This window comes from Cetorhinus maximus, chromosome 23, assembly GCF_964194155.1.
Source record: "Cetorhinus maximus chromosome 23, sCetMax3.hap1.1, whole genome shotgun sequence".
Taxonomy (NCBI): domain Eukaryota; kingdom Metazoa; phylum Chordata; class Chondrichthyes; order Lamniformes; family Cetorhinidae; genus Cetorhinus; species Cetorhinus maximus.
The window spans coordinates 55927946-55937323 of record NC_135901.1 but is presented as its reverse complement, the minus strand read 5'-3'; the positions used below and the strand labels follow the sequence as shown (position 1 = coordinate 55937323).

At 43.4% G+C, this 9378-nt stretch overlaps 2 non-coding genes across 2 annotated transcripts; both read right to left on the bottom strand.

The window, feature by feature from the left end:
* Nucleotides 1-1154: 1154 nt before the first annotated feature.
* On the bottom strand, nucleotides 1155-1236 carry trnas-uga (transfer RNA serine (anticodon UGA)). Its single transcript has one exon. It is a non-coding gene; the product is annotated as a tRNA-Ser (tRNA).
* Nucleotides 1237-3869: 2633 nt separating this feature from the next.
* trnas-aga (transfer RNA serine (anticodon AGA)) lies at nucleotides 3870-3951 on the bottom strand. Its single transcript has one exon. It is a non-coding gene; the product is annotated as a tRNA-Ser (tRNA).
* Between the last annotated feature and the right edge of the window lie 5427 nt (nucleotides 3952-9378).

The following is a 9378-nucleotide window of genomic DNA, read 5'->3' as shown; positions in this document are numbered from 1 at the left end:
AGTTATTACAGGCACAGGGCACAGGGTAATTGCTTCCCAGAAAGAGTCTTAAGTCGTAATAACAGAGACTGCCGCCAGTGGAAGAGAGACAGATCTGATCTCATGGAGAAAAAACAGGGAAAGGGAGAGTGGAATAGAAGCAGAGACAGAGGTACAAGGACAAAGTCTCTGCAAAGACAGGATCCATTTTAATTAAAAAGACAGATCAGCTCGAGTGTAATACAGGCTGATACAGAGTCTAGTGTAAATTGTTCTGAAATACGATCTAGAGGAATATAAGTGCAGACATGATTCAGTGTGTTATAAGTAGGGCCGCGACCTAGTGAAACATAAGTGGGACAGTGCCGAGTGCAGTAATAATTGAGACAGGATCTTGTGTAATACGAACCAGCCTGGTGTAGCAATAACACTGACCGGATCCAGTTTAAGAAAACTGATACACGGTCTACTGCAGCTTCACATAATTCAGGGCTCTTTTTCACAACAACTGACGCAGTGTCTGGTGAATTAAATACCGGCAAAGGTACGAGATTAATAAAAACAGAGACATACACTAGTACAGCAATAAGAGAGTAATGGTTTAGGACAATAACAACAGAAACAGGGAATTGTGTGATATGAATGGAGGCATGTATTGGTGCAGCATCACCTGAGACAGGGTTCAGTTTGATAGACACGTGGCAGGTTCTACTGGAGTAATAGCTGAGGCAGAGTCTTGTGAAATGCAAATAAAAATATGTTCTAGTTTTCTATAACCAGAGACAAGCTATAGTGCAGTGACAACTGGGGCATGGCTTATTGTAACTTTGGTCGAGACCTGCTTCAGTGCAGTCATGACTGAGATAGTGCCAACTGTATTATGGCCATAGTCCAGTACATTAACAACTGAGATTGAACCAATTACAGAAACAACTGAGAGATGACCTTCTCTAATATGATTAGAGACATGTCCTAGTGTAATAGAAACAGAAACGGCATCTAAGTTAATATGAACAGAGACAGTGCCAAATGCAGTAATAACTGAGACCGCGTCTGCTTCATGTGATGTGAGCAATCACGGTTCCACTGCCACCCACTGGTCAATCTTTGCTACTGCAGGTGTTGTGAAAATGTCGATTCCATTTACAATGGTTAAAATCAGAAATAATGGAAAACGTAGCCGGCAGGATTTGAACCTGCGCGGGGTAACTGCAATGGATTTCAAGTCCATCGCCTTAACCACTCGGCCACGACTACAGTTGTTGGCAGTAAGCCTGTATTATTTATATGAAGTCATAGAGTGGTTACAGCAGACAAAGAGGACCTTCTGCACGCCCTGTCTCTGTCACTACCTAGCCGGGCATGCACGCGCGTTATTTCCTATGTGAAAATTCAGGGAGATCAATGTTGTTACCTCCTGGAGCCTCAGCTTGTTCAGAAGTTTAAACTGTGGAAGGTAATCAACCTACAAAATCCACAAGGTGGTAATGCATTCCTCTCAATCATCAATAACATCTTTCACATCTTCCACTTCTTTGCTGCATCTCTTTCCAAACATTGCAAACTCCACTTGCATCGTTCATCCTGATATTTTTCTCTTTGACATTTTAATATAAAGTTGCACAACGAATGTTAATCAAGGTTGTGTTGGTGAATATGTGTCCATCCCCTCGGGGAACTGAACCGCATTGACACACACAGAGGAACACACACCGACACATACAACGAGAGTGACAGAGGCCGAAGGAGAGACAAAGACCCAGAAAGCAAGGATGTCACTAACTTGGCCAATTATTGTTCCATTTCAGACTGCTAGTGAATGTTTGCAGATGAACTGAAGTCAGAAACACGGGGGTGTTTGGGTGGTTTTCTTTTTCATTTGACTGATAATTTATTTTGCAGACAGTTTGTGTCAATCAGGAGTGAGAAGAAGGGGAGTTGGCAGGATTTGAACCACGTGGAAAAACGCCTCAACCACTCGGCCAGGACAACTGAGTAAAGGCTGCATGTTGTTTGTTTAAAATAATAGAATGAATACAGGGAGTTCCAGTGAAAGGAGGTCTTCCAGTCCGTGCCATTGTCCCACATTTTCCCAGTCACCCTGGGATTTACACTGTCTCTCTTCATTCTTCCAACTGAAATACAACACTGCACAGATCAGCTGCTCCTTCACCGCACGGAGAATTTTTTGGAAGCGTCTCAAATAACAAACCACCAGAAAGGTTGGCAGCGGTGGGAGTAAAGCCCAAATCACCAGAGAGACCGAAACCTGAACCAGCGGCTGAGCCCGCTCGGCCTCACTAGCACATTCAGATTAGACACAATCATTGACACTGAATTAGGATATAAAAAAGAACGGCCCGTCGAGCATTCTCAGCTACTTAATAAGATCATCTGAAAACTTCAATCATCCTCCGCTTTGTAACATCCAGAAGTTTAGTTGCTGAACAGTCTCCACTCAAAATAAAGAGAGAAATGTCTTGTTAACCGCTTTTTTTTTGCTGATATGAAGACAGAAAACTAACATGGATAATGTTTGGGTAGTGAAAATGGGAAACTGAACGACGGTGACACACACACAGAAAATCACAAATATGCGAGTTGTTAAGATTTGAAATTGTGCTTATTTTCACAGTGTCTTTCAATGTGCGGAAAGTGGAGCTGTGATCAGCTTATAGCTCAGAAGATGTACAGCAAGAATGTACATAACAGGCTGATGCTCACGGTGTCAGTTTGGACTCGGTGAGCTTCATCTAACGATTGAGACCATTTAAATGTCGCTCAACGAGTCCGGTTCCAAAATCTGTGCTTGAAATGAAAAGAAAACTCGCTGAATTTGTCTTGAATTCAAAGCATCACATGGATAATAAGAAAATTAATCTTAACCGTGGTGCTAGGAAACAACAAATGACAGAAAGTTACAGCAAGGAAAGAGGTCATTTGGCCCTTCGTGCTGCTTCCAAAGAACAGTGTGATTGGTTGATCTGAATATTCAAAGATATTCGTCATTTAGGAAGAATGGGCAAAAAGGAAAACGAGGCGGGGTGGCGCTGTTTATAAGGAACGAGATCGGTACATTAGTGAGAGAGGATCTTAGATTGAAGCATCAAGATGTAGAATCAGTTTGGGTGGAGCTAAGAAACAGCAAGTGGCAGCAAACATTGGCGGGAGTTGTTTATAGGCCGCCAAACTGTAGTGGAGTTTACTTCTACAAACTTCACCAAAGACAAGTTTCTTTGACCAAATGGTCTATGTCGGTTGAAAACAAGTGTCCTCTTCAGCCAATGAGAAGAATCATTGCTGTTCGCTGTGACATGAAATCGATATTTTCCTCCTTTAAGACAGTTCTTAAAGCCTCTCCCTTTGACCGAGCTTTTAGTCATCTGACCGAATATGTGGCTCAGTGTCACACTTTGTTATATAATGCTCCTGGGGAACGCCTTGTGACGTTTCATTAGGAAAAAGGAGCTTTATAAATATAAGTTGTTGTTGTAGTCCATACATAGAAAGAGACAAACTACTCTTGTCTCTTTTATCCTGATACTTTTCACTGTAACATTGTAATGTGAACTTGCACCACTAATGTGAATACAGTTGGTGCTCGTAAAAATGTGTTTACCTCCTCAGGGAACTGAACCACATTGACCCACACAGAGGAACACAGACAGGTATACACCGAGAGTGACAGAGGCCTAAGGAGAGACAAATGCCACAGTGCAATCATGTCACCAAATTGGCTCCGTTTTGTTTTCCATTTCCAACTGGAGATTTGCAGAAAGCTGACAAATGAACGGAAACAAGAGAACACGGGTGTGTTTGGATCGCTTTCCCTCGATTCAAACGATAATTAGCTCTGTTTGTGTGCCGATAAAATCCAAAATAATGGTAAACGTAGTCGGCAGGATTCGAACCTGCGTGGGGTAACCCCAATGGGTTTCTAATCCATCGCCTTAACCACTCGGCCACGACTACAGAAGCTGGTCCCCTACTACTATTATTTGTATGAAATCATGCAATGGTTACAGCGGAGAAAGCTGCCCGTCCTGTCACTGCCATTACCTGATCTTTTCCCCGGAACCCTGCAATTTACACTGTCTCTCCTCGTTCTCCCGGCCAAACTGGGAAAGAAAGAGTAAGAATGATCCAACCCAGCCAATTACCGCCCCATCCGACTACTCTCCATCATCAGTAAAGTAATGGAAGGGGTCATCAATAGTGCTATCAAGTGGCACAGACTTCGCAATAACCTGCTTCCTAATGCGCAGTTTGGGTTCCGTAAGGGCCACTCAGCTCCTGACCTCATTACAGCCTTGGTTCAAATACAACCAAAAGAGCGGAACTCCCGAGATGAGGTGACATCAAGTCAGCATTTGATCGAGTGTGGTATCAAGGTGCCTGAACTCAACTGGAGTCAATGGGAATCAGGGGGAAGCTCTCCGCTTGTTGGAGTCATACCTAGCACGAAGGAAGATGGTTGTGGTTGTTGGAGGTCAGTCATCTTAGTTCCAGGACATCACTGCAGGAGTTCCTTAGGTTAGTGTCCTCGGCCCGACCATCTTCAGCAATGAACTTCCATCCATCATAAGGTCAGAAGTGGCGAAGTTAGCTGATGATTGCACAATGTTTAGCACCATACCCATTTCCTCAGATACTGAAGCAATCCATTTCTAAATGCAGCAAGACCTGGACAATATCGAGGCTTGGGCTGACAAGTTGCAAATAACATTCGCACCCCATAAGTGTCAGGCAATGACCATCTCCAACACGAGAGAATCCAACCATCGCCTCTTGATGATCAATGGCATTACCATCACTGAATCCCTCACTATCAACATCCTGGGGGTTCCCATTGACCAGGAACTGAACTGAACTAGCGATATAAACACTGTGGCTACAAGAGCAGGTCAGAGGTTAGGAATCGTGCAACGTGTAACTCACCTCTTCACTCCCCAAAGCCTGTCTACCATCTACAAGGCACAAGTTAGGAGTGTGATGGAATATTCCCCACTTGCTTGGGTGAGTGCAGTCCCCGCAACACTGAAGAAGCTGGACACCATCCAGGGCAAAGCAGTCCAATTGACTGGCACCACATCCACGTTCACTCCCTTCACCACCGATGCACAGTAGCAGCAGTGTGTACCATCTACAAGATGCACTGCAGGAATTCACCAAGGCTTCCACGACAGTAGCTTCCAAACCCACGGCCATTACCAGCTTGAAGGACAAGGGCAGCAGATAGATAGGAACATCATCACCTGGAAGTTCCCCTTCAATTCACTCACCATCCTGGCTTGGAAATATATCGCCGTTCCTTCACTGTCACTGGGTCAAAATCCTGGAACTCCCTTACTAACAGCACACTGTAAGTACCTACACAACATGGACTGCAGTGGTTCAAGAAGGCAGACCACCTTCCCAAGGGCAATTAGGGATGGACAATAAATGCTGGCCAAGACAGCGAAGCCCACATCATGTGAATGAATTAAAAAAAATCGAGGTTTACCAGCAAATTATATTGCCTTGAACTTCTGACCAAAGTAAAGCACTGCAGACGTCATTCCCTGGAGCAAGGATGACGTATTTGCTCAGGTGAGGAACCAGCTGAAGCTTTCAATATTGGTTTTCTTAACACCGAGTTTCCAAACGGGAATTGAGCAATGGCTTGAAAGCGAAAAAAAACAGGGCTAAGGAGAAAGAGAAGAAAATTGTCATTGATTATAAAGCTCTTTGTACAAAACTGACATAGACACGATGGGTGGAAGGTCCTCTTACTGCGCTGTGCCATTTGAGGATGACATTGTTGATCAGTCTGTCTCCAGCGTTCCTAATGAGAACAGCCGAACTCCACAGAACCATGGAACCATAGAACACTACAGCACAGAAAACAGGCCATTTGGCCCTAATAGTCTGTGCCGAAATATTATTCCGCTGGTCCCATTGACCTGCACCTTGTCCATAACCCTCCAGACCTCTCCCATCCATGTATCTATCCAATTTATTCTTAAAACCTAAGAGTAAGCCCGCATTTACCACGTCAGATGGTAGCTCGTTCCACACTCTCACCACTCTCTGAGTGAAGAAGTTCCCCCTAATGTTCCCCCTAAACCTTTCTCCTTTCACCCTAAAGCCATGTCCTCTCGTGTTTATCTCTCCTAATCTAAGTGGAAAGAGCCTACTCGCATTTATTCTGTCTATACCCCTCATAATTTTGTAAACTTCTATCAAATCTCCCCTCATTCTTCTATTCTCCAAGGAATAAAGTCCTAACCTGTTTAATCTTTTCCTGTAAATCAACTCCTTAAGACCCGGCAACATCCTAGTAAATCTTCTCTGCACTCTCTCAATCTTACTGATATCCTTCCTGTAGTTAGGCGACCAGAACTGCACACAATACTCCAAAGTTGGCCTCACCAATGTCTTATACAACCTCACCATAACATCCCAACTCCTATCTTCAATACTTTGATTTATGAAGGCCAATATGCCAAAAGCTTTCTTTACAACCCTGTCCTCCTGTGACGCCACTTTCAGGGAATTATGTATCTGAACTCCCAGATCCCTTTGTTCCTCCGCACTCCTCAGTGCCCTACCATTTACTGTGTATATCCTACCTTGGTTTGTCCTTCCAAAATGCAACACTTCACACTTTTCCGCATTAAATTCCATCTGCCATTTTCTGGCCCATTTTTCCAGTTGGCCCCGATCTCTCTGCAAGCTTTGAAAGCCTTCCACGCTGTCCACAACGCCTCCAATCTTATTGTCATCAGCAAACTTGCTGATCCATTTTTCCACATTATCATCCAAATCACTGATATAGACAACAAACAACAATGGTCCCAGCACAGATCCCTGAGGCACACCACTAGTCACAGACCTCCAGTCTGAGAAGCATTCATCCACTACCACTCTCTGTCTTCTCCCACACAGCCAATTTCGAATCCAGTTTACAACCTCTCCATGGATACCAAGCGTCTGAACCTACTGAATTAACCTGCCATGTGGGACCTTGTCAAAGGCCTTACTAAAGTCCATGTAGACAACATCCACAGCCTTTCCTTCATCTAATTTCTTGGTAACCTCTTCAAAAAACTCTACAAAGTTTGTTAAACACGACCTACCACGCACAAAGCCATGCTGACTATCCTTAATCAGCCCTTGGCTGTCCAAATATTTTTTTATCCGATCTCTCAGAACACCTTCCAATAATTTACCTACAACTGACGTCAGGCTCACTGGCCTGTAATTACCTGGTTTACTTTTGGAGCCTTTTTTAAACAACGGAACAACATGAGCTACCCTCCAATCCTCCGGCACCTCACCCGTGGCTAAGGACATTTTAAATATTTCTGCCAGGGCCCCTGCAATTTCTACACTAGTCTCCCTCAAGGTCCGAGGGAATATCATGTCAGGCTCGAGGGATTTATCTACCTTTATTCGCTGTAAGGCAGCAAGCACCTCCTCCTCTTTAATCTCTATATGTCCCATGACACTACTACTTCCTTCCTTATAAAGTATGCCAGTTTCCTGAGTAAATACTGATGCAAAAAAAAACTGTTTAAGATCTCCCCCATCTCGTGAGGCTCCACACATAGATGACCACTCTGATCTTCAAGGGGACCAATTGTGTCCCTTAATATCCTTTTACTCTTAATATACTTGTAGAAACTCTTCGGGTTTACCTTCACATTATCTGCCAAAGCAACCTCATGTCTTCTTTTTGCCTTCCTGATTTCCTTTTTTAGTATATTCTTACATTTCCTATACTCTACAAGTACCTCATTTGCTCCTTGTTGCCTATACCTGCTATACACCTCTCTCTTCTTCTTAACTAGATCGCCAATATCCCTTGAAAACCAAGGTTCCCTATGCCTGTTAACTTTGCCTTTAACCCTGACAGGAACATGCAAACTCTGCACTCTCAAAATTTCGCCTTTGAATGCCTTCCACTTACTGAACACGTCCTTGCCAGAAAACAACTTATCACAATCCACTCTTCCTAGAATCTTTCTCATTTCCACAAAATTGACCTTTCTCCAATTTGGAATCTCAACTCGAGGACCAGACCTATCCTTATCCATAATTAACTTAAAACTAATGACATTTTGGTCACTGGACCCAAAATGTTCGCCTACACATAAAGACCCAAAGTGCTGCTGCATGACGTCACCGCTTAACATTGCAGACAGCTCCATTGGGCTCTTTACAGCGCAAGCTTGATAGAGGCGAGTGGGGTCATATTCGCATCACATATGATGGAGCTGCGGTTTGAAACATGGCAAGAGCATTATCCAAGCGTTTTCATTTCAGTGTGAGCGAAAGTTCGATGATTAACGTTTGTTGTAAATATGAACACAAGGGTTGGAATCCTGCTGACTAAAGTTTTCACCATTTTTGATTTTAACCAAATTAATTATCAGTTAATTAGCAGGAAATCTATCCAAATACGTCCGCAATTTCTGATTTCCATTCATTTGTCAGCATTCAGGGAATTTGCTTTCGGAAATGGAACAAACATGGAGCCAAGTTGGTGACACTCTTGCTTTCTGGGTGTGTGTCTCTCCTTAGGCCTCTGTCACATTCGGTGTATATCCCTGTGTGTCTGTTTCTCTGCGATTGTCAATGTGGCTCAGTTCCCTGAGGGGGTGAAAACGTTTTTAACGTCGCAAACTTGATTCGCATTAGTTGTGCGAATTCATGTTAAAATCTCGCTGAGAAAAGCATCAGCGTGAAAGATAAAACAAGAAATTGGCCCTTTCTATATTTATCCTACAACAACAACTAATTATATTTATAAAGCGCCTTTAACCTAATGAAACGTCACAAGGCGTTCCCCAGGAGCATCATATAACAAAGTGTGACACCGAGCCTCTTTTCGGTCAGATGACTAAAAGCTCAGTCAAAGAGGGAGACTTTAAGAACTGTCTTAAAGGAGGAAAGTATCGATTCCATGTTCCAGCTAACAGCAAAGGTTCTACTCATTGGTTAAGAAGTCTCTTGTGTTCATCCGACACAGACCATTTGGTCGGAGAAAGTTGTCTCGGGTGAAAGAGATCGGGAATGAAAAAAAAAATGTCAAAAGTTGCCTCCATAATCCAAATGTGAAGCCTTATTGGTAGATTTCCTGATGTCCAGTGACCTGGAATCGGCGCTTCCATTGGACCAACAGCGAATAGGGTGGAGGGTTTTGGAAATTGAAAGTTACACATGTGCAGCTTGTGGGACTATTTCACCTCACTGTCAATTTCATGTTCCAGCTCACAGCAACCGTTGTTTTCATTGGCTGACGAAGTCGTTTGTGTTGAACCGAAACAGGCAGTTTTGTGGTGAAAGAGATCTGAACTGAAAAACAATAGGCAAAAGCAGCGTAGTTAAGCCAAATCGAAAAACTTTAGCACAGCT